This window comes from Notamacropus eugenii, chromosome 1 (assembly GCF_028372415.1).
Source record: "Notamacropus eugenii isolate mMacEug1 chromosome 1, mMacEug1.pri_v2, whole genome shotgun sequence".
NCBI classification, from domain to species: domain Eukaryota; kingdom Metazoa; phylum Chordata; class Mammalia; order Diprotodontia; family Macropodidae; genus Notamacropus; species Notamacropus eugenii.
In genome coordinates, this window is record NC_092872.1 from 581,745,947 (window position 1) to 581,772,118 (window position 26,172).

General features: G+C 36.1%; 1 protein-coding gene across 8 annotated transcripts in view; it reads left to right on the plus strand.

Annotated features, from left to right (window-relative positions):
- Window positions 1-26,172, plus strand: part of PLCB4 (phospholipase C beta 4) — a 482,923-nt gene that overhangs the window by 25,082 nt on the left and 431,669 nt on the right. For 4 of the 8 annotated variants that reach the window (XM_072634436.1, XM_072634435.1, XM_072634434.1 and 1 more), the window contains exon 2: window positions 10,618-10,669. The exons of 2 other annotated variants lie outside the window; for them this stretch is intronic. The gene's annotated coding sequence lies outside the window, so the exon portion shown is untranslated. Of the gene's footprint in view, window positions 1-10,617; window positions 10,674-26,172 lie in introns of all 8 variants that reach the window. 2 more of the 8 variants (XM_072634439.1, XM_072634437.1) reach the window with 1 other exon arrangement.

A 26,172-nucleotide genomic window follows, 5' to 3' on the forward strand; every position in this document is an offset into this window, starting at 1 on the left:
TTCTCTCTCCAGCAGTGAGTCCAAGGGAGAATTCATGGGAAAAATATTTACTTTCTGTGGTATTCCTTGAAAAGTTTGGCTTTTTCACCTTTCATCTCAATTACTAATTTATTATCATCCATGAACGTATCTAAACTCATCCTTTATTTCCAAATCTACACCACTATATTTATTGTGTACATTTTTTACAAAAAAGTTATAGATACCTATTATTTTAAGTCATAAGTTCCATAAATGTATTACCCACAGAGTTAAGAAATGATTTCTTTAAACCCGCCTCTAATTCCTTGAGGGTTGGGGGGAAGAAAGGTTTCAAGAAGTATTCTTTCTTTAATTCTGCTGTTATGGTTAACTTTTAAACTTACAATTTTGTAAACTTCCATTATATTTCTTTCAACCTTCATCTTTTCACGTTACTTAACTTTTTAGTCTGTCTTAAAGTGTAAGTTCCTCCATGGCCTTTATAATCTAGATTGTAATAATTTGGGTTTTACCTAGCTTTATTATGTTTTTCTTGAGATGGAGTGATATGAACTGCATGCCACATTGTGGATCTTTTTGTCTGCATGGACTTCTTGGGCATAGTGAGAAATGGTCACTGACTGTTGATAGTGACAATAAGTAGGTATTAAGGCAAACTGATTTATAGTAAAAGATATTGTTGCACTTGCAAACAGTGTCCCTTTTGATTTGTCTGAAATAGGAGCAGCCCCAGTGAGAATAAGGGAGGAAAGAAAAGGCATAAATAGGTGGCTTTTTAAAAGATCTTTGCAATTATCAGTGTGCAAGAGTATTGGATTCAAAGTCAGAGTATCTGGGTCCCAGCTTTGCTATTTCTGTAAATGATTTCACCACTATGGGCCTCGATTTCTTTCTTTAGAAAATGAGGGGGTTGGACCAAATGATATGTAAGATAATTTTTAGATCTAAATCCTATGATTCTCCACTTCAGTCTGGTAGCTTCATTTCTAGACCCTTCTTTGACTGGTTAACATATATAACAGTATGACAGATAGTTGACTTTTTCATGAAGTTATATTTCAAACTTTGTAGTTATTGGCCTCAAGTAGTGGAAAGCTATACAGTAATAGGTAAAATATCTGATTCCCTCGGTGTAAGGAATTCCTGGAGTAGGAACTCCTTCTTATAGCATATCTCAACTTCTCTATGACTTTGTAGACAAATCCTGTGAAGTTTCAGGAGATACCTAGAAGGTAAATAACTTGTCCAGGGTTACCCAGCTACCTCGTAATGGCATGATTAAAACCTAGGATTTCCTTACACTAAGCCTAATTTTCTATCCAATTTTCTATCTACTTCCTCAGGTGATAGGTATAGAAATGGGTGGAAGGGGGAGGGAGATCATAGTAAATCTGCAAGTTAATGGAAATTTACACACCCTGTGTGATAGATGGACCCATGACTTTTTTAGGTGAAAAGACCCAAGTTCCATTTATGATTGTTCGAATTAACTCTGGCATCCATTATGCAGTATGTTTATAATTGCTACCCACAGAAATTCTATTCTGTGACCCTGGTTCCCTTCAGGCAAAAACTTGGAAGCTGGCCTCAAATGTTCATATTACTCTGGATTTTCCCATAATACTCCCTTTTCCAGGTTTTATGTTTGTGCCCATTAAATCAGGCAAATTTCCTTTCCAACATTTGGCATTGTTCCTTTATTGGAAAGGAAGCTTACCTAAAATCTTAGGCCAAGGAAACTTTAAAAAGCAAAACATAGAACAATGCATTTGCTCTCTAACCATCATTCCACCAGTTTGGGGCTGGGTTTGCTGTCATGTACTATCTGTGCATTACATACAAAGGCAATAATACACATTTGCTACGTTTGTGGCCCAGTGGCAGAGTAGTCTGTGGCATTTCTTTACATACAGGATTCTCTCAGTGTAAAGAAATAAATCCAGTGTTTTATTTTATATCCAGGGCCAGTTTACAGTAGTGGTGCCTGGGAGGGTCAATAAGCCAGATTCCAGACTGTGAAGATGGTTTAATTTTGTGTGTCTCTTTTAGTGCTGTTGTGAAAGCCGAGTCCTAGCCTCATTTGACCTCTTGATTTTACCCTCCTGCTGCTTAGCATATGTTGGTAAAAGTTAGCTGAATGACTGCACGGAATCCATGCTCCATATGGCTCTTTCTTAATAACTAGTCACCTAGTTCTAATGACTTGTAGCAAAAACAAGAAGAAAAGGTAATGCTGTGCAATAAATTTATTTATTCTTCCTCTTGCTACCTCTTTTCTCTGTACTAATTCAACACACACTTGTAAAAATCAGATTTTAAATGGATATGGTAACAGTGGTTTCTACATATCATGGACTGTTACTTAACTGTCAATGTGGGTTTTGAGCTATGTTAGACATGTAGATCTACTCTGTTTCTGCTGTGGCTTTTTCCATCCCCAGTTCTCCCTTTTCTCTTTTTGTGAGGAGCTAGATAAATCAGAAAGAAAAAAAACATTGCATTGAATACACATGATATATCTGATAATTGTCTATGTATTAGAAGGAAGGACATTGATTGCCATGTTGGAAGTTTTGATTAAAGTAGACATGTAGATTTTGACTTACATGCCATATTGATAAGCCTTTTCTCTTTTTGCTGCTTGCAGTAGGTTACTTACCCTCTACTAATGATCAGAATTTGCTCCTGGTGTAATCCATAACTTTACTATTTTACAATCATTTAGGGAGGCAGCAGTCTACTTTCTAATCACTGTATCTACTAAGACCTGCATTGGGAAAGACCCAGATACAGGTTTATCTAGAGGACACCACATAGTTATTTAATGTTTAGGAAATATTCTGGGTACCTTGAAAGGAGACATCCAAGCAACTGGAAGGTGAAGTACGATGTGTTTTATTGGCTCTTTCCTTAAATGCACTTCATTTTCAGTTTTGCATATGCATCTCCATAATGTGTCTGGTTTTTATCATTTTGGAACATTTTGTTAGTGTTCCTTAATCTACACATCATTTTCCCTAATGCACCATGATGAAATCAGGAATATGAGAACTTAAAATGATTTTCTAGATTCTAAACTCAGGAGCCTACCGTTGGCAAAATTAGGACTGTAATCATGTATTCAGTTCACTAGTCATTTTTACTAAGTTTTGCTGCCAACAATCTATTTATATTTGTATAAGTATATTCTTACTTGAAGTTTGCCATGTAAAGTTAAACTGTTGATAAGGCTATATACAATAATCAGTCATTTCGAATAAAGCAATATTAATCATTTACCTAAAATCAATAATGTAACATTTTTCTTTTGTTACCATCCTCTATTATTTCATTACTTCATACTACCTTCACCAACATAGGTCAATATCCCTTAAAATGTTAGTAAATTGTATTCTTAAGTTGCTTTGGCCAGAAAGATACATCATGTGGCAACCAAACCTCTAAGGATTTTCTCCAGACTTGATTCAGACTGTTCCTTAGATAAAAGACATATATAGTTAGTAAATATACCTTTGTTCATTACCCTGTCATTCTCCATATAAGCTATACTGCCCCACTGCCAAAGATGACTTAAGTAAAACCATTACTTGAGGTGAATAGTCTGGGTCATTTTCATCACATGCTTTTCAGGAGCTAGAGATGTTTATAGAACTGAGAGGGGAAGGCAGGTCTAGATGTCATTGCCCCCTTTTTGGGGGGATTTTCTCTTTGTGTACTGCCCACACAGATGGATACAAGGGAAGAGTAAGAGGAATTTTTCAAGGAACATTTAGGCCTTTTAGGAATAACTGTAGAACTAGATCATGCATGTGTGTGTGTGTTGAGAGAAAGAACATGTATATAGAGAACACACATGATATATACATATATGTGTATGTACAAGATTTATACTTGCATATACACACACAAATATAACATATATGATATATACACACATATGCATACGCACATACTTCACAGGAAGCCATCATTCCATTGCTCTATCCTATACGTAACTGCTTTAACTTTCACTGAACAGACCGTACATAGTCTCATAGCTTCAATAGCTATAGCTGTTGAAGACTGGTCTGGAGGTTGTGAGAGCTGCAACGTGGAGGGAGAGAAAGCAATTCCTACAGTACTATGTATGACCTGTTAGGTGAAAATTGAAGGATTAAGTACTGATTTTTTTGAGAATCCTTAGTGCCACAGGCTTCTAGTGGAGAGCCTCTCTTTATGTGTATAGGGTAGGGTTAGGAGCCTGCTTGCCAGCATCTCCCATGCAGTGTGGCACCAGTATAGCAGAAATGTCAAGTTCCCTTGATAGTGATCCTTGAAAATTATGATGGGATCACAGATTTAAAACCAGAAAGATCCTTAGAGGTCACCCTTTTAGAAATAAGGAAAGTGAAGCCCTGAGAAGGGAAGGGATTAGAACACAGCTCTTTTGAGTTTCATTTGATTTAGGAAGTTTCCTGTTTGAGGTATTCAGAGAGTTAGAGTTGCCTTCCCCCCACCCTAATGAGGTGAGGAAAGGATGGGCATTGGTTGGTTTTCAAGGGTGGATTCTTTTTGATAAGATGAACATTCTCTGAGGCTGAAAGTGGAGGCCAAATGCTGGGATTGCCCCTTTTGTTAAAATTCTTCCCATCTCCTACTGTTGTGAGATTTGGAGGGAGCATTTATAATTTCCTGGAGGCAATTGGGAGTCATCCGGAAATGCCCAGAGCACTCTTTAGCTGATGTGGTTTTGAAGAGTTAAAGGAGTGGCCTAGATGTTGGGAAAGTGGTAGCATGAAAGGAGAGACAGTGGTTATGGTAAAAGTGGGTCCCAGGGGTGGCAGGAAAGGTGGAGTGGGCAAATGTCAAGACTGGTAGCTTTGGCAACGTAGGATCCATTTCCCTTTATGGGCATCTTGGTGTGTATATGGTGTTAGTAGGGCTTCTGGCCTAGTTGAAGCATACTCTACGGTATATGAGTATAAAGTGCTGGAAGATGTGATTTTTTTTCTTCCATATATGTCTTACATGAATCATAAATATGTTAGGCTTCCTATTTCAGGAGATTATATGGGGGAGAGGAGGTACTTTTACTGCTAATATGTTGTTTATTTTGCTTTCAAACTCATTTTCAGAGAATGGCATATATTTGGGAGTAGTCTATGCATATTTAAAACACTATTATATTTATTGAAAGTAGACCAAAGCCAATGGAAAGCTATTTTGATTTGACTTTAATCACAAAAACCTTATCTCAAAAAGAAAAAAACTCATTGCAAGAACTTTTATTTATATTGAAAATAAAAATTTCAGAGAAAACAGGTTTAGAGCAAGATGGAAGCTCAAAGTGAGTTTTACTATGGATTCACCTCATTTTTTTGAGATCTTAAAGAGGTCCTTAACAGCTCTCTCTGTCAGTATCTACATTTGTAAAAGTAAAAATAATAATTATTGTAATTTCTTTGATCTCATTATTAATATTAAATAAGCCATGAAATAGGGAGCCATCTGCTCACTAAAAGTATTTACCATTGTCATGGAAGAGTAACACTGGGTAGATAGTGAAGTCTGCCAGCCATTCTTATTTGTAATGACAATGTATCAGTTGCATAATTACAAATTATTTTCAAGAATGGTTAGAATCAGGCCAATTCACAGAATCACCAACAGTGTATTATTAAATGTTCATGATCTTCCCATGCATTCTCCAACATAACTGTTTTCATCTTTTGTCATCTGTGTAAAGACATTGTAATGCTTGCATCAAGACCCATAACATTATTTAGTTTTCTAAATGAGATCCATAGTCACTGAAATGAACTTGGCTTAACTAGTCACACAGAAAAAAAAAATGAGCTAATGAAGAATGTACTTTGTTCAGATAATGATATGTCATTGGATAAAAACTCATAGTTGTTCCATAGGTACATTTAACTTGGACAACATAGTGGATAGATGGACAGTAGGAAGGGTACTCTTCAGCCTTCTTGTCTCACCCTATGCAAAAGGAATTATATGTAGCACATATCCAACACATCCAGGGTCATCTAGCCTGTTCCTGAAAACCTTCCAGGAAAGGGAAGCCACCATTTTTTAGGGCAGCTTATTCTACTTTTAGATAACTCTGGTTGTCAGGAAGTTTTCCCTGATAAAAGACTTAAATGTGCTCCTCTGGAACTTCTCATTGTGCCTTCCTTGGCCTTATGGGGATAAACAGAACAAGTTTTATCTCTCCTTGATACGACTGCCCATCGTCTGTTGAATGTAGCTATCATGTCCCTCTGGGACTTTTTTTTTCTAGGATAAATGTGTCATTTCTTCAGCTGATGCTCATATATGATGAATATTAAGTCTATACCTCTTGATGGTTCTCCTCTGGATGCTCATTTTATCAGTATGTTTTATAAGTACTCAAGAGGCAGCTCAGTGGTTCAATGGATAGAGCACTGGGCCTGGAGTCCAGTAGACCTGAGTTGAAATCTGACCTGAGAGACTTACTAGCTATATAACACTGGGAGAGTCACTTAACTTCTGTTTGCCTTAGCGTACTGGATAAGGGAAGAACAAATCACTCCAGTATCTTTGCCAAGAAAACCCTGTATGGGGTCATGAGGAGTCAGATGTGACTGAATGACTGAATAAGAACAAGCTATCATATCCCTCTGGGACTTACTTTTTTTCTAGTATAAACCCGTGCCATTTCTTCAGGTTGATCCTCATGTGTCATGGATTCTAACTCCTTACTCTCCTGGTTGTCCTCCTCTGGATGCTGTCCAATTTATCAGTGTGTTTCATAAATCACGGAGAGCTGAACATAGTATTCCAGATGAGATCTAATGAAAGGAGAACATGGTGAAACTATGACCTCCCTATTTCTAAAAGGCATGTCTCTCCCGATTCAGCTTAAGGTCCTATGACCTTTCCTGACTCCCACATCATGCTTCTGAATCAGTTCACTAAACCCTTCAGATATTTTTTCAGAACTGCTGATTATCTATACTTTCCTTGTCTTATACTTATCAAGCTTGATTTTTTAAGTAGAAGTTTATGCAAAGATTTACCCAATATTTATCCAAAATGATGAGTGGGTTCCAGGATTGAACAGGAGGAAAAGAGTGGACTCAATTTTCTTTGGGAGATTTGTGGAGTTTCTTTTTAATCACTATATTTCTCCTTACATCAAAGAGCCATCTTCTTAAAATCTAATGACATTGTGGAAACAAACTATGGAATGCTGCAGCCTTGGAAGAAGAAAAGTTGGTGGCTACTCACAAGGTAGTAGAGAGACTCCTGTTGGGTGTGAGTAGTCTGTACCATATTAGCAATAGATATTTGCACAGGAGTAGTAGCATAAGCTGTGTCAGAGGTGTGACTGGAAAGAATGTGGGCTGGTTATGTAGTGAAAGCAAGGGAAAAACAGTGGACAGTCTGTGTGTTCCACTAATATCCATGTTGTCAAAAAGATCTAGAAGAAGGATCCTGGCCTCTAAATGAAGGAGCTATGGGATGTGTGAAAAAATTACTCAGGATGAGACGATATTGATATGTTTCAATATGACTATTGGAAGGAGTACTCTTGATGAAATCACAGGTCATCAAAGCAAAGATTATTACAAATTTACATAATTGAGATCTGTGAGAGGATAGTGAAAAAACACTTTAAAATTGTTATCAGTGTAGGAATACAAGTTAGTTGAGCCTTAATTTGTGGGGGTTTTTTTCAGGTTTTACATGACCTATGATACCAAGATCACATGAATTCATGTAATCAGAAGGAATGTTTATTTTCTTTTTCTTTTTTTTCTTTTTATTTTTTTTATTAAATTTATTTATTTAACTTTTATCATTCATTTTCACAAAATTTTGGGTTACAAATTTTCTCCCCTTTTATCCCCTCCCCACCCCAAACACCAAGCATTCTAATTGCCCCTATGACCAATCTGCTCTCTCTTCTATCATCCCTCTCTGCCCTTGTCTCCGTCTTCTCTTTTGTCCTGTAGGGCCAGATAGCTTTCTATACCCCTTTACCTGTATTTCTTATTTCCTAGTGGCAAGAACATTACTCGACAGTTGATCCTAACACTTTGAGTTCCAACTTCTTTACCTCCCTCCCTCTCCACCCCTTCCCTTTGGAAGGCAAGAAATTCAATATAGGTCAAATCTGTGTAGTTTTGCAAATGACTTCCATAATAGTTGTGTTGTATAAGACTAACTATATTTCCCTCCATCCTATCCTGTCCCCCATTACTTCTATTGTCTTTTGATCCTATCCCTCCCCATGAGTGTCAATCTCAAATTGCACCCTCCTCCCCATGCCGTCCCTTCTATCATCCCCCCCATCCTGCTTGTCCCCTTATCCCCCACTTTCCTGTATTGTAAGATAGGTTTTCATAGCAAAATGAGTGTGCATTTTATTCTTTCCTTTAGTGGAATGTGATGAGAGTAGACTTCATGTTTTTCTCTCACCTTCCCTCTTTATCCCTCCACTAATGAGTCTTTCGCTTGCCTCTTTTATGAGAGATAATTTGCCCCATTCAATTTCTCCCTTTCTCCTCCCAATATATTTCTCTCTCACCACTTAATTTCATCTTTTTTAAGATATGATCCCATCCTATTCCTTTCACTCTGTGCACTCTGTCTCTATGTGTGTGTGCGTGTGTGCATGTGTGTGTGTGTAATCCCACCCAGTACCAGATACTGAAAAGTTTCAAGAGTTACAAATATTGTCTTTCCATGTAGGAATGTAAACAATTCAACTTTAGTAAGTCCCTTATGACTTCTCTTTGCTGTTCACCTTTTCATGCTTCTCTTCATTCTTGTGTTTGAAAGTCAAATTTTCTTTTCAGCTCTGGTCTCTTCATCAAGAATGCTTGAAAATCCTCTATTTCATTGAAAGACCAATTTTTCCCCTGAAGTATTATACTCAGTTTTGCTTGGTAGGTGATTCTTGGTTTTAGTCCTAGTTCCTTTGACTTCTGGAATATCCTATTCCATGCCCTTCGATCCCTTAATGTAGAGGCTGCTAGATCTTGTGTTATCCTGATTGTATTTCCACAATACTTGAATTGTTTCTTTCTAGCTGCTTGCAATTCTTTTTCCTTGACCTGGGAACTCTGGAATTTGGCCACAATGTTCCTAGGAGTTTCTCTTTTTGGATCTCTTTCAGGCGGTGTTCTGTGGATTCCTTGAATATTTATTTTGCCCTCTGGTTCTAGAATCTCAGGGCAGTTTTCCTTGATAATTTCATGAAAGATGATGTCTAGGCTCTTTTTTTGATCATGGCTTTCAGGTAGTCCCATAATTTTTAAATTGTCTCTCCTGGATCTATTTTCCAGGCCAGTTGTTTTTCCAGTGAGATATTTCACATTATCTTCCATTTTTCCATTCTTTTGGTTTTGTTTTGTGATTTCTTGCTTTCTCATAAAGTCATTAGCCTCCATCTGTGCCATTCTAATTTTGAAAGAACTATTTTCTTCAGTGAGCTTTTGAATCTCCTTTTCCATCTGTCTATTTCTGCTTTTGAAAGCATTCTTCTCCTCATTGGCTTTTTGAACCTCTTTTGTCAATTGAGTTAGTCTAGTTTTCAAGGTGTTAATTTCTTCAACATTTTTTTGGTTCTCCTTTAGCAGGGAGCTGATCTGCTGTTCATGCTTTGACTTCATGTCTCTCATTTCTCTTCCCAGCTTTTCCTCTACCTCTCTAACTTGATTTTCAAAATTCTTTTTGAGCTCTTCCATGGCCTGAGCCCATTGGGTGAGCTGGGACACAGAAGCCTTGATTTCTGTGTCTTTGCCTGATGGTAAGCATTGTTCTTCCTCATCAGAAAGGAAGGGAGGAAATGCCTGTTCACCAAGAAAGTAGCCTTCTATAGTCTTATTTCTTTTCCCTTTTCTGGGCATTTTCCCAGCCAGTGATTTGACCTCTGAATATTCTCTTCACACCCACCTCTCCTCCTGATCCTCCCAGCCAGCATTTGGGGTCTTAGATTCAAATGCTGCTTCCAGCCTTAGGGCTTTTGGCGGGGGCAGGGCTGCTATTCAGTGTGAGATTAAGTTCAGGTGGTCAGGTTGGGGCAGGGCCGCCTCTCAGGCTCAGTTCCCTCAGGGGGTTTATGCACAGACCTTCAACAATGGATCTGGGGTCCTGCCTGCTTAGGGAGCCCTGGTCTGCTGCTGCCTCTCAGCTTCTGCCTCCTGAGGGGGCCTGAGTTATGGGGGCACCCCACTCCCCTCTCGACCCGCCAAAGAGACTCTCTCACTGACCCCTGTCACCTGTGGGTGGAGGGACTTGTGTGGCCACTGAAGATCCTGTCCCTGAAGCCTGCTCGGATCTGTTCCTCTCGGTGCCACGGCCGCGGCAGGTCTGGGCTGGGCTCCGTGTCTGCAGCGCGACGGACCTTTTGCGAGAGGTTTGCAGGTCCCTCTGGAACAGAAATCTCCTTCGCTCCACTGTTCTGTGGCCTCACTGCTCCAGAATTCGCCGTAAGTTACTTTATACAGATGTTGTATGGGTTGTGGGTTCAGAGCTATGTGTATTTGCGTCTTTCTACTCCGCCATCTTGGTTCCGCCCCCCAGAATGTTTATTTTCTACAGGTGTAAAAACAGTTTCCTTCTTTGCATTCTGCTGTTATATAATATTCTTTCTTGCATTTTCAGGGAAAGGCACAGTTTTTACATGATGAGAAATCCTGAAATCATTTTTTGAAAGGTAGGTATGTATATATGCCTTGTTTTCTGCATTAGTAGCTTTTTAAAATTTTATTATTATGAATAAAGTGTAGCACTAGTTAATCCAACATGACTTTAATACTGGCAAAGCATGCTATTAGTGTAGAAGTGAAGAGAAGAACATAGATTTCAACTGTCTAAATTCACTTTGTGTGTTTTGTCAGACTTTTTAAAAAGCATGACAACTTGGAAAGAATGTATAATGTCAGCATCCAATACATGGGAGCAGGCAGTTAAGTAAATGACTACCTGGAGTTACACTGCTAGTTTAACAATAGGATCATTTTCTTTCTTTTCTCATATGTCTTATAGCAAAAATGATAATGTTTTGAGTATTTTTACCCCAAGGCAGTAGTGATTTAGCTGATCAGCTCTAAAAGCCTTTCATATTTCTCTAATCATTCACTTAAGTTCATAAATTTTCTAAGTCAGTGATCCCTAGATTTTGTAGACTGAATATCTCTCTGTGGTTGTGTATGTGTTTTGTTTATTTTCACCCAGTACCTCTCATATATGCAGTAAATTGATATTCCCCAGCTGTGCTGCTTTAAGGAGTACATGGGGTTTCTTTCAAAGCATAGCTTAGGTGCCAACTCTTCTGATCCTTAAAGTAATTAGCACTTTCTTGATCTTGAAGTGGTTTTGTATTACTTTGTTTATGATTTGTATTTAGTTACATACATATTTTATTCTTCAATTACAAGGTCCTTAAGGGCAGGGATTGCCTACAGTTTTTTTGTTTGCTTGTTTGTTTTTGTATCACTAGTTACAGTTTTTGGACATAATAAAATTTTATTGACTCGAAATGAATCTACTTGGGGCCCCGAAGGTAGTAATTTTAAGGAAACTGGCTATACATACAGAAGACTCCCTTAGCATCTGGAAGGTCTTATAAGGAGGCTACAGATAGTATAGATGTGGCAGCATTTAATGGAGATGTTAGCCCATCTTCTCTTTTGACCTCAGAAAGAAAATAGCATTCTTGAATGTTTAAGGGACAGAGTATTTATCCATATGGCATTACTTTATGGATTACCCTATTATCAGATGAATTGTTAAGAACTAAGTAATGTGAACTCATAGTAAGTGACTAGGAACATACAAAAACTTAAATTTTTTCATTCCGACTCTAATTTCCACCTTTCCTTCTCACAGTCTGGAATTTCAACTCTGATTTATAGCTGGTTATGAACTTCCTTCCTCATGTGCTAACCTTGATTTTTATACTTGTTCTACTTCATTTCATAATTGTGAGTTGGACTTTGGTCATATTTTAAGAGTAAGTTGAGAAAAAAACCTTTTATCTTGCTTTCAACTCATGAGTTTATTTTACAAGTAGATTCTTATTCCATTCCTCTGTCATGTCAAGTGATCTCAAATGTTGCTTCTTGCTAGAAAATTCTAGGTTTCTAAGTGGCTATTTTTCTCATTGATAGTTCTTCAACTCATGGACTCTGTCAAACTAGGACTGACTCAGTTACTTCTGGCAATCACAACATTCAGAGTAAAATTCATGTAGCTTGAAAACCAAAACTCTGTAGCAGACGTTGCAAGGACACTTTTTACAATATGTGTTTGTGAAAACAGAGAAGAGAATTATACATCCTGATCTCTGAACTTTAAATTTTGTAGAGGAGGGTGAGATGAAATGGGTGCCCTATTTAAGTTGATTTGAAACTGAAACATATGATTTAGACATAGAATAAAAGAGTATTGTTTTGAGTAGAGTGCTAAATTAGTTGGTATCAATATTCTTTAAGAATTATCTTCAAAAGATCTCTTCTATTCTAATTGCTCACAATGAAATCATTTTTTTTATTTTTTTAGAAAACTAGTTTTATAGATTTTGGCTTTGAAGAGGTTTCAGAGGGACATGAGTTAATCATTAAAAATCAGAATATAATTTTTGATAGATTAAAGAATAGTGGAGAAATTGGTAAAGAATGTAAATGTTGAGCTGTTAAATGAATATTTTGGGAACTTAAGTGATTGAACTGCTGTCCCCATTCTGTAAGAATGAGAGGAATTGGGCTTAAACTATAGCCTAAGGGATTTAAAATAAAAATATACTATTGCCTATAAAAATCATTTTGATGACCCACAATCAGTAACCCACATTTTGAGGGGTATTTTTTCCAATAGTACTTTATGCTAATACGGCCACATTCAGCAACCTAGTCTCATTTGTGAACAAGGGGTCTATATGGAACAAATGAAAATTAACTCACCCTTAGGAGAATTGAAACTCTGACCTTTGTTTCATTGTTTCCATGCAGTGACCAGCCACAAATTGTAAAGAATTTCATTAGTTATGGAAAAGATTTCTTATGCATTTGGAGAACTTTCTTTGGGAAGATTGGAGAATAGTTTCTCAGACATTGTAAGTGATAGATAGTCTTCATGCTTCAAAAAAATGCAAAGATAAGAACAGATAGGTTGTTGTTCCAGGTTTCTTCTAGTTCTATATTTCTATGATTCCTAAGTCAAATAAAAGAAGAGTTATATGTCAAAAATATATAATATATTCGAAAGCAATGTCATTTTAAAAATGAAAAGTATATGCTAAAATATATTTCAAAGGACTTGCTTTCTCTTTTGGATTTTTTGTTTTAATATAAGAGAGACGGTAAGTTTCAGAACATACTGACGATACTAAATAATCAAGTCTCAAGGCAATTATCGTGACCTACCATCCTGAGAAAGTTAATCAGATCACACCAGTTTGTTTTCTGATTTACCATTTATAAATAGAGACTAGTTTTCACCAAGGGTCTTCCTGGATCACAAGGACTATTTGTGCCAGGTTCATAGAATTGGAGCTGGAATGTATGTTTTACAAATCAGAGAAATGAAGAAACTTTTTCCCAAAGTCACCCAAGTAGTCCGTGGTAGAAATTGGATGTGAAACCAGGTTTTCTGACTCCACATTTCACAGCTGTTTCCACTACTCCAGTAGTTTTCAGACTTGATCTCAAGACTCTTTTACACTCTTAAAAATTGTTTAAAATTTCCAAGATAAGTCTATTTAAGTGAGTTATGTCTATTTACATTTACTGTTACAAATTAAAATGTCTTAGTATTGGTATGAAAATAGTTTTGACCTTGTGAATCCCCTGAAACGGTTTCAGGGACTCCTAGATTTACCTCGACAGCACTTCAGTTACTTTTGCACTGCACCAAGATGCTAGTTGAAAATAATTTTGTGTAGTTCTAGAATCATTTGCTGTGTTGGTTAGTTTTGCTAAACTGTTTTCTTGAATTTCTTTTTAAAAAAACCTTCTTTTTATATTCTTTCTCATAGGATTTAATTCTCTAGATAGGGGAGTGGAGGAGATAATATATTTTGAAATTAGGGGGTAATGTGAACTGTATATATTCATAGATTTTTTGGTATAAAAAAGATTTAAACGAGGAAACATTCATTCTGACAACTAAGTGGTATGACTTGTTTGTTTTATTTTTATTTGATTATTATTTTTTTATCTTTATGTTATTAGATACACTGTTTAGTTGAAGTTCTTTTGTTTACTTCTATAAACTGATGGATTGTTTTGGTGTTGTTTGATCATTGATAGATTTAGGAGATATCTACTGTTACAATTTTCATGAAGTTCAAGGATTAATTTTTCATAGACAGTATGTTTAGGAAAGCATTTTTTTATATAGGGATAAGAATGATGTGCTATCTGGTATAATTTATATGTAATTTCACATGTTGCTTATGTGTAAATAAATAATTTTAGAATAAAAGAATGGGAGAAACCATTATGCTAAATTTAATTTTTCAGTTGTAGTTAGAAATCTCAACATCTTTGATTGTAAAGGAAGTTTATTCATTTTATTTCTTGTATAATATTTAATTTTTAATAATATTTAATAATGTAATAATTTATAATTTGATAGTATAATATTGAATTGATAGTTTAGTGTTATGAGATAGTAAAGCCATTTTTAGTTTTTAATTTGATACACATTAATAAGACATATTAAAATAAATAGAATGAAATTCCTTTACATTAAATGCAAGAATAATAGTAATAGTATTTGCTAAATATATATTTATGAGTAATAGTACTTGTTAAATAATTTATACTTTATACTTGCTTATCTACAAAATATATTTTTGTTCTCTTGAAGAAAAGTGATTAAAAACAATTACAATGGATAATAATTAATTTTCCTGTCTTAGTGTGTGTCGATTTTTCCTAATGATAAATTTTTGGGAAGATATTCTAGTACCAGTTATATTATTGCCTACCACGTGATCCTAGGCAAGTTACTTAATTTTTTTTGCCTTAATTTCTCCTGTTAGCAAAATATCAGTGCTATTAATGATCATAACTACTATGAGGAAGCTAATAAAATAACTAGCATTTATTTTATAAATATAAATTCTTTCTGTTATGATTGTGATGTCAGTAGTAATAAATCTCAGTCATTCTTATGTGAATACTAATTTTTAGTGTGATAGATTCCTTCTTTATATCCCACACTGCTCATACATTCAGTGTGACTAGTAGCACTTCTTAGTGATCTCATTCCCATCTCAAATAGTAAACCACCAAAAGAAGCAGTGACCCAGTTCTAGAAATATCACTATGTTTACCCCATTGTGTCACCCTCTACGAGAAAACTACTTACCATTTCTCAGTGATTTAATTTAAACTATGACTGCAGTCATAAAACTATGGCAAGAATCTATATAACCTATGAACCCTGTGTGTTCTCTCTGATTTCCACTCACATAGGGATTAAGTATCTAATTGACAGCTCTTGCAGAGAAACCATGGAAAGATTAAAATGGTTGTTTTATTTTTTTTCCTAAATGGGAATGATAGCAGCAGGGGAGGGACAACTAGAGAGCAAAAGCAGCTGGATCAGCAGAGCAAACCCCATCCAACTTGTGGCAGTTGGGGTTATTAATTTTTATAGAGTGGCAGGAGATGGTAGGTACAGTGTGCTATTCCAAACTCCCAATAAATACATATTGATGCTTAATTGATTCTTCCACAAAATATTTAAGGCAAATCTGCTTGGTTCCTGTTTTGTTTGTCTTCTCTGCAAAAGGAAAATAACATTTTCACTGAAAATAATGGAACAAAAATGATTAATAGGGAATTGATTCCCAAAGCAAATGAGACAATAAGAAAGCCGCTAGATGCCCATGATGAATTCAGGTCTTCTTGGTCAAGAATCCTTGGGTCCTGAAAAGAACTGGCAAATGTGATTGATGAACCACTCTCGGTGATTTTTCAAATATTATGGGATATTGGAAGAAAACCACAGGTTTAAAGAAGGGCAGATGTTGCTCAGATTTTCTAAAAATGGAAGAGGCAATAATGGTCAGTAAGCTTGACTGGGAATATTTTAGAGCATATTATTGATAAGATAGTTGGGAGAATATCTAGAAATGATAGTAATGATTAGAAAGAGATTCATGAGCTTGTCATGAATAGAAATATGAAAAGATTGCCTTTTTTTTCCTTTTAAACAAGATCACTGAAGAAATAAATGAGAGCGATGCTTTGGGTATCCTTAGATTTTTAGTGAATCTATTGGTAAGGCATCTTTTATTATTCTTGTGGAGAAGATGGAGAGATATGCCTTAGACAATAAGATAATCAGATGAATTCAGAAATGGATGGCTGACTGGACTCAGAATTATTGTTAAAAGTTTAACGTCAACATAGTAGAGGTTTTCCAGTGGCATATTCTAAGGACCTATGCTTGGGTGGGAACTATTTAACATTTTTATCAAGAACGTGGATTAAGGTATACATTTTATGCTGATCACATTTGAAGATAACACAAAGTTCAGAGCAATAGTTAATGTCCTGTGTGACAGAGTCAGAATCCAAGTCTAGTTCCAGGGCTCTTAACCTGATGCTAGTAAGCTCATTTGTATAAAAAATTTACAACTATTATCATATATTTGGTTTCTTTTGTAGTGATATATATTTATAATATATATCTTTATCTATATCTGTGTATATATGTATATATTTATATATAGTTATAGTATTTAAAAACATCATTCTGAGAAGAAACCCCTAGGCTTTAGCAAACTCTGCCAAAAGGATTCTGTGATACAAAGGGGTAAAGCACTCTTTTTCTAAAGTATTGGGGTGAATTTTACATGAAAAAATTCAATAGGGAAAAGTGTAAAGTATTGGCTTTGGGTTCAAAAGATTAATTTCAAGGTATAAGATGAGTAAAGCAAAGTTAAGTAGCAGTTGATCTGCTTAAGATCTGCAGAACATCTCCAGGACTTAGGAAACTTTAAACTCAGCATGAATCACTATCAGTGTAATGTGGCACCCCCAAAAAGCAAATGTGACCTTGGATTGCATTAAGCTTCCAGGAATAAAGATTCTCTCACTAGACTCTTGTTTTATCAGACCTCATCTAGAGTACTGTGTTCAGTTCAAGATACCATGTTTTATTCATTAATTAAACTGAAAAGTGTCAAGAGGATGGCAGCCAGAGTCGTTGCCTTAAGTCCATGATATATAAGGAACGGTTAAAGGAAATGAACATAATTTACTCTGGAGAAAAGAAGACTTGGAGCTGTATCCTAGTATTCTAGAACTTTTATAGGGAGGACAGATTGCCTTATTTCATTTGGCCCTATAGAACTGAAGAAAGAGCAATGTGTGAAGTTCCAGTGAGATAAATTTAAGCTGAGTATCAAGAAAAGCTTCCTAATAATCTGAGCTGTCCAGAAATGGAATTGACTGTCTTGAAAGGTGATGGTTTCCCCTCCTTGGAGGTCTTCAGGTAAAAGCTTGTTCAGTATGTGATAGAGATTTCTTCCATGTAAAGTCAACCTAGATGGTGGCTCATAACTCAACTAACTCTCAGACTCTCTGTTAAAGCAATTGTCATTTGAATTCCAGAGAGTGATAACCAAGAGGATGAAATCCAATTTAAGTTCATGACTGAACAATTTAAGTGCTAGTGGCGTTGTGCCATGTCTTTACTGTGCCAGATACTATAAAATGCTCTGGAAGTTTCTGACTTTTTAAATATCTTAAGTTGTTCCTTCACTTTTAGGGAATGGAAGAGTTAATTTGATATTTATAATTACCCAAGTCTACTGTCTTAGTAGAAGTGTTGAATGTAGATAATTGAGAAGAATCCTTAGAAAGTCTGCCAATCATAGTATCACAAAAAGCTACATAAATTAGGAGTATCTAATACATTGCCACTAAAAAACGTAGGGTCCAAAAATGACCTTTACTGGGTAACACTGTCAATAAAATCCAATGTGATGATATTTAATGGGGAAAATAAAGTCTTAAATTTATGTCTTAAAATTGTCTTTAAAAAGTAGCACCACAAGTATAAGTTGGGGAAAGTGTAACTAGAAATCAATTTGTCTGCGAAAAGTTCTTGGGATTAAATGTATCGAAAGCTTAACATAAATCAATAGTGAGATACAGCTGCCAAAGAAAGTTAATGTAATGTTAGGCTACATTAAGAGACACGTCTAAAACTGTTGTTCTTCAGTTGTTTTTCAGTAGCATCTGACTGTTTGTGTCCCCATTTGGGATTTTCTTGGCAAAGATACTGAAGTGGTTTGCCATTTCCTTCTCCAGTTCATTTGCAAATGAAGAAACTGAGGCAAACAGGGTTAAGTGACTTGTCCAGGTTCACAAAGCTAGTAAGTGTCTGACGCCAGACTTGAATTTAGAAGATGAGTCCTTGGGACTTCATCCACTGTACCACCTAGCTACCCATTGTCTAGAACAGGAAGGTGATAATCCCATAGTACTCTTCCTTAGTCAGACTATATCTTATATAATATGTTAAATTCTTAGGCACAGCATTTTATGGAAGCATACAGAAGGCAACCAGAATGGTGAGGAACCTCAAGATCATACCACATAAAGATTGATTGAAGAAACTGGAGAGGGTTAGTTTAGAATTCTGAAGTGAGAGACTGTTAATGGAAAAATTCTAAAAAGATCTTAGCCTAGACCTCTGTACCTCCTGTTGTAGTCTGACTTTTGGAAGAAATTCTTAGCTTTTTATTGTCTAGAAAGAGCTGAATAGGAAAACTGAAGAGGGATTCATTACTGTTGGTTGAGGTTAACAACAAAGTGTAACAAATTTCAGAGCTATTGATTGAGACTGCTGATTGGTTGAAGATAGCTGTAGTCTTTCCCTATAAAAGAAATGCTTGCTAACCACAAAGTAGATGTTTAAGCACCTAAATGCTGGAATTAGACAGTGTACATAGAGATGCACAGAGGATTCTTATTTAAAGTAATACTTCCAGTGGAACCAACCAGCAGCTGAGGACACGGGATGAAACATGCATTCTGCAGAGAGAGGTGATGAATCAATGCATATTGTGCTCTCTCTCTCTGTCTCTCTCTCTCTGTCTCTCTCCCTCCCTCCCTCCCTCCATCCATCCATCCATCCATCCATCCATCCATCTATCTATATCTGTCTATCTATCTGTGTGTATGCTTTTGTATATATATATATATATATATGTGTGTGTGTGTGTGTGTGTGTATGTGTATGTATATATTTGTATGAATATGCGTGTATGTATACATGCACACACATATACAATATATACACATATACATTTAACATGACTAATATGGCAGTTTGTTTTGCTTGACTACATATATGTAATACTATTTTTCTTGCTTTCTAAATGAGTAAGGTGAGAGGGAGAGAATTCAGAACTGAAATAAAATAAAGTTTATTCTAAAAATAACGTTTCATGACAAGTATGTTTATTGAGGACACTGTAGATACTTTGGGGAGATCAGAAATACTCAACAATTTTAGGAGTTAGACTAAATGCTTTCTATTTTCTGTAAATTATCTGAATGATTAGACTACTTTAAATCCCTGGTGAGATGAAGTTTTTTTAAGTGTGCTTCAAAATTGATAACTAAATCTACATGTAATGATGACATACTTAGCTTGAAGCCTTAATGAGCAGAGAAGGTTTGCTTATGAACAGACTGGAACAAATGACTAACAAAAAAATTATGCATAGGAAAGTATAATATACCATATAATAATAGATCTGGATTGGCTTCTCCATAGGAGTATCACTATACAAAACAGAGAACCTTCTTAGGAAAGGACTCATGTTGTCCAAGTAAATCTTGGATTAGTTATGTAGCTGGGATACTATATCACTGGCAAGCAGCTGAGGTAGGAAAAGAGGGTTAAGTATAGTAAATAGTATAACTATATGTGTATATAATATATATGTGTGTATACACACATACATACGTACATACATACATACATACATATATTAACCTCTCACAATAGCCTCCTCATTCTTTACAAATTGTTTTGGTGACTAGGTAATTGAGAAAAGATCTTGATTTCTGTCTTGCTTTCTGAAGTAGCCCATTTAGTCTGGCCTTTTTCTCTGACTTCTCTACTGTGTGTGTGAGTGTGTGTGTGTGTGTGTGTGTGTGTGTGTGTGTGTGTGTAATATAGTGTAAGATATTAACAAGCCTAATTTCTAGTTGAGTACATTCCAGTTTTCCCAGAAATTCTGATTGTATAAGGAACTCTTTCCAGAATATTTTAAATTTTTTTCAGGTTTATTGAACAATGGGTTATTAGATTTCATTATTTCTGATTCTCTCTGGTCAAATCTATTTCATTTATCTATTAGTTTTAATGATTGCAGTCTGGCTCTTGTTTATGAAGAAGACTATAGGTTCAGTTAATATCGATTTGGAAGTAATTTGTCCACAGTTTCTGCTTTCTCTCTAATTTCTGAAGAATTCTGTAAGATGTTAAGTCAAAACATAATAAGAATTATAACCGTATTAGAAAATTGCTGATGTTTACATGATGCTTAAAAGTTTGCAAAGAATTTTGCACTCATATTATTGTTGTCATTTTATAGATGAGGAAATTGAGACCCAGAAAGGTCAAGGCATTTGCCCATGCTCATCTAAGATATCTAGTAAGTGTCAGAGATAAGGTTTGAACTGATCTTACTGACTCCAAGTTCATTGTGCAATTTTCTATATCACACTGCTTTAAGCCTCTTATATTAAATCAAGTAGTGATTTAATTCTCTTAGGGTACAATGTGAGTGTTAGGTAAAATTAACTTCCAGCTGGTGTCTGAACTGCAAAGGATTTCCATTATATTATCCCCATAGTTAACCATATTTTGCTACCTGTATCTTGGCTTCATTAGAATGCTTACCTTTATTTTCCGTTTTGCTGATCTTAAGAATTTCTTACTTCTTCTTGTATGAAGCATTTGCTACCCCAAGTAAAGCAGCACATGCTCCAGGTTTGTCCTACCTACCTATACACAGGGCAGGTCCTCAGAGGGTGACTACTGTTTCTTCATTTGGGGTTCAGGGAATACCAGGAAGCACTGGGTTGTTCTTCTATTCCTACATTTTACAAGATATCATTGATGTATTTCCCACCTTCATTAGCAGTTGCTGTCAGTGAGTCACACTTGTCTTTTTTTGGAATGGTGGTGGTGATATTTTATTGATGCTCTTTAAAAAACAAAGCATTTTTTTCTAGTTATTTTCCCCCCACCCCCAACTGAACCCTCCCTTCTAAGAAGCATAGTTCAGCAAAAAACTTATATTTGACACATTTCCCTCTATTCATTACATTTACGTGATTCCTCTTTCACTTTCAGAAAGGGCTATTTGACTAAGGTAGAGACAGCTAGGTGGTGCAGTAGAGTGCTGGGCCTGGAGTCAGGAAGACTGAGTTCAAATTCAGGCTCAGACATTTACTAGCTCTGTGGTTCTTACCTCTGTAAAATGAATTGGAGAAGGAAATGGCAAACCACTCCAGTACCTTTACCGAGAAAACCCTAAATGGGGTCACAAAGAGTTGAAAGTGACTGAAATGACTATACAACAGCATTTTACTAAGGTAGTGTAAATAGCCATTGGTATAAAATATCCCTCCCAAAAACAACAACAAAATTTGTGTCCCACTCTCCTCCCAATTATTTACATAATCCAGTGGGAAAGTGGGTTTAAGTTTAGAGTATAGACTAAGAGGACTTACTGATAATCCAATGGGAAAGTGGGTTTAAATTTAGAGTATAGACTAAGAGGATTTACTGATAATCCAATGGGAAAGTGGGTTTAAGTTTAGAGTATAGACTAAGAGGATTTACTCATAATCCAATGGGATAGCGGGCTTAAGTTTAGAGTATAGACTAAGAGGACTTCCTCATAATTCCTGGAAGTCTTTTTGCTGTAGTACTTCAGATGTTCTTCTTAGGTATGGTGTAATTTTCTGTGGACTCCTTATAGAATTCTGAAGATACTTTTCTTTTCAGTGTCTAGATTTTTCTTATCTCTGAGTGCTCACACTACCTCCATCAGTGCTATCATTGGGAAATACTGTAAGATTATTGATGGGAAATCCTAATATTCCATCTCTCCAAAATTAAAAAGTAAGGGGGAGAAGATAAAGGCACTCTACCCTCCACTCCTGAGTACTTTCTTTTCATCAACTTATCTGGGTTGCTTCTGCTGCTTGTTTGGGGATACACCGGAATCTCCAAGTATGGGCTAATTTACTGTCTTTGTATAAACCTTACAGGATTTGACTGAGTCTCCTTAAACAATCTAGATAGACTTTCTGTCTCATCTAGTTGAAATTCCTTTCCTTGAACCTTTGTTCAAATTGAGTTGCTCTCACTTGGTTAAGGTAGTTCCTTTAAATGGAAGTGGGTTGTGGTACTGTAATTGGTTGACTCAATCAACCCACACCCCTACAGTAAATATAATAGAAAAGAGAAAAATATACTTTCTGACCTCACTTCTGAGATGAGAAGATAGCTTGGTTTCACTGAATATACTAACACCAATAACTTGTTAAGAATACTAAAAATGATGCAATTTGGTGGTGGTTTAGGTGCTACAGGAATCTGTTCTAAGAGATTTGGATTGAATCCAACCATTCATTTCAAGTTTGAGTAAGTAGATATGCTGCTGTGTTTCAGTTTACTTCTGGCCACATGTAGCATTCATTAAAATGAGCAATATTTTCTTATTTTAGCAAAACAGCTACACCAGAATTCAGTAGCTTCAAGAATATAGGAATCCTTTAACATGACTTTTTTTCTCTCTTCTGAAAGACAAGAAGGAAATGTGTTAAAACTATTCAGTTCACTTCTAAGTAACTTGGACCAAGTTCTTTCTTGTCAGATTATCTGGCTCAATTCACTTGGTGTCACTAATAAATTTAGTACTCCATACCTGGATTTAAATTTGATCTTATTGACTTCCAAAATAATTTCTTTATGTTTTATTAAACAGAACAGGTAATCTTATATATCTCAGTGTTCCGTTTTCTACTTTATTACCACTTGGTCAACTAGCTTGCCTGGTTTTCATGAATCCTATATTTTATTATTGGAATGTCCATTGTCTCCTGAGACCCATCTAATCTGTTTTAAGTGAGGTCCTGGGAAGGAAGTTTAACTAACAGAGTGGCCTAAGTTCAGAAATGTTATAAAATTTAGGATTATAGGGTTTAGAACTATAAGGAAACTTAGAGATTATGTAGCCCGAACACCCTTCCCTTCCCTCCCCCACCATTTTACTAATGAGGAAACTAGGGTCAAAAAGAGTGATGGGGAAATGTGGAATTTACAATTTTAAAAATGCAAATGAATAAGATTTTAGAGATTATTTTATTATTTTTAGCACATTTCCATGTCAGGAATTTTGAATGTATCCCTTACCATTAAAACATGGAAACAGCAGCCAAAATAAAAAACCCAGAAAGAAAAATAAACTAAAATTACTGAAACCAGACAAAGAAATTTTTCCATGTACTCCCTGCTGATTATGGCCCTCCGCTCCTTTTCCCTTCCCATCAAATCATTCTATTTAATTATAAAGCAGGTTAAGGCAGATGCTTTCACCAAGACTTGATTTGTTAATTTTGCCTAACACATTCACAGTGAATATCAAGGGTGGGAAAACATGGTGGAGAAAACATAATAGGCAAGGAAGGAACCTTCAAAAGAAACTGCGCAAAGTCAATGAAAAGAAAAAGTAGGGGGTAGGAGAAGGGCAGCAGGGAAACTGGAGCTGATGCTGGTAATTAGTAGCTCACAGAGCTTTTAATACACATTATTAATAAAGTTGACACCCTTTGTCAGCCAGTTATATTCCTGAAGTGACAAGAGGACCAGTCAGTCAGTAAGAATTTATGAAGGACTGCCTTTGGTTGAGGCACTGGACTAGGTATTGGTTATACAAAGCCAAAAATGGAAGTTGCTTCCCTCTAGGAGTATCCAGGGAAACATGTGCGTAGATGTAAACATATACAAAACAAATAAAAGGTACATTTTTATGTGAGGGAGAGTCTAGAATTGGGGGTTAGTGAGGAACAATGTGGAAATCAGAAAAAGCCTTATGTAGTGAATGGCACTTGAGATGACCTTTGAAGAAGAAATTTTAAGAAGTAGAAGTAAGGGAGAGTACATTCCAAGCGTGGGATCTTCTGCCTCTGGGCAAAAGCATGGATACAGAGGTTGGGATTTCTTGCATGAAAAGCAGTAAGAAGACCAGACTGGCCAGACCAGAGTATGTAGAGGAGAGTAATGTAAAATAAGGTGCAGAAAGGTAGGTTGGAAGTGAATTGTGAAGTCTTTAAATGCCAAAAGAAAAGTTTATATCTGATTCTAAAGATAATAGGGAGCCATGAGAGCTTATTGAGTGGAGCAGCAAAATACTCAGACCTGTGTTTTAGAGATACCACTTTGGCAGTTGTTTAGAGGATAGATTGGAGAGGTGAGAGACGAAGTAGGGAAACCAGATAGTAGACTGATGCAGTAGTCCAGGTGATGGATGATGAATCCTTGAACTAGAAGGTTGTGCATGTGGGTTAGAGATGAGGGACATATCAGCTGTGTTGTAGAGATGGAATTGATCAAGCTTAGCAACTGATTGGAAATAGACAGTGAGGGAGAATAATGAGTCAGGGATGACTCTGAAATTGTGAACATGATTGTCTGCTAGTACCCGTTGCAGAAACAGGAAAGTACAAAATGAGGATGAGTTTGGGGGAGAAGTTAATGTCTTATTTTAGATATGTTGAATTTGAGATGCCTTGAGAATCAAGTTTGAAATGTTCAGTGAGCAGGTGGAGATGTATAGCAAGAAGTCAGTAGCAACACCACGATTAGAAATAAAGATCTGGAAGTCATCTGCATAGAGTTTATAATTGAATCCTTGGGAGCTGGTGAGTTGGGTTATAGATGATGGTCTACTGAAAGAGACTGAGAAAGAGAGGTTGGATAGATAGGAGGAGAATAGTATCATGAAAAACTATAATTAACCTTAAGGAGAATATATCCAAGAGGAAAAGGTCAGTAGTGTAAATTGCAGCAAAGAGGTCAAGAAAATTAGACTTGAGACAATGGCTATTGAATTTGGCAATTGAGATTGCAGATTATTTTAGAGAGAACAATTTCAGTTGAGTAATGAGATGGAAAACTAGATCATAAAAATATGAGGAATGAGAGGTGAAGTAAAAGTATATATAATATATATATATATTAGATATAGATAACTGTAAGATATATGTATATGTATATATATATATACACACACACAAACGTACTACATATACATACATACATATATATATATATATATATGTATATGGGTAGCTAGGTGGTATAGCGGATAGAGCATCAATGTAGGAGTCAGAAGGACCTGAGTTCAAATCTCACCTCAGGCACTTGACACTCACTAGTGTGACCTTGGGCAAGTCACTTAAGGCCAATTGCTGCATCCTGGGTCATCTCCAGTCATCCTGATGAATATCTGGTCACTGGATTCAGATGGCTCTGGAGGAGAAGTGAGGCTGGTTACCTGCACAGTCCTCCCTCACTCCAAACAAAGTCAAGTGCAAGTTATGTCATTATTTCTTGTTTCTTCGGCAACCAAGGACAAACACACACACGTATATCTTAGAATTTGGCTGGAAAAATGAGGAGAGACAAAGGACACCAGCTTGAAGAAATGGTAGGGTCTAATGATAATTTTAATTTTTCTTCTTTTTAAGAATATGAAAGATCTGAGAATGTTTGTAGGTAACGGAAGTAGGCAAAAGAAATAGAGATATTAAAATTTAGAGTGCTAAATGATTATAGGGGCAGTTGGATGGAAGAGATGAGGAGAAAGGATGAGAGACTAAAGGGTACATGTGGATGAGAAGGGCCAAATATTTATCAGTGTCTGGACTCATGGAACAGAGGTTTCAAAGGATTTTGAAATACAGATAATGAGAGAAAAGAGATAATGCAAAATAACCCCTATTTTTTCAGTAAAACATGAAGCAAAATCCTTTGCTGAAAGGATTTGGGAGGGATGGTGTGGGAGATCTGAAGAGAGAAGGGCTGGTACAACCATGTGGAGAGTGTGAAAGAGAATCAATTAGGAATGAATAAAAATTGTCTTGTACTGAAAATCCAGTTGAA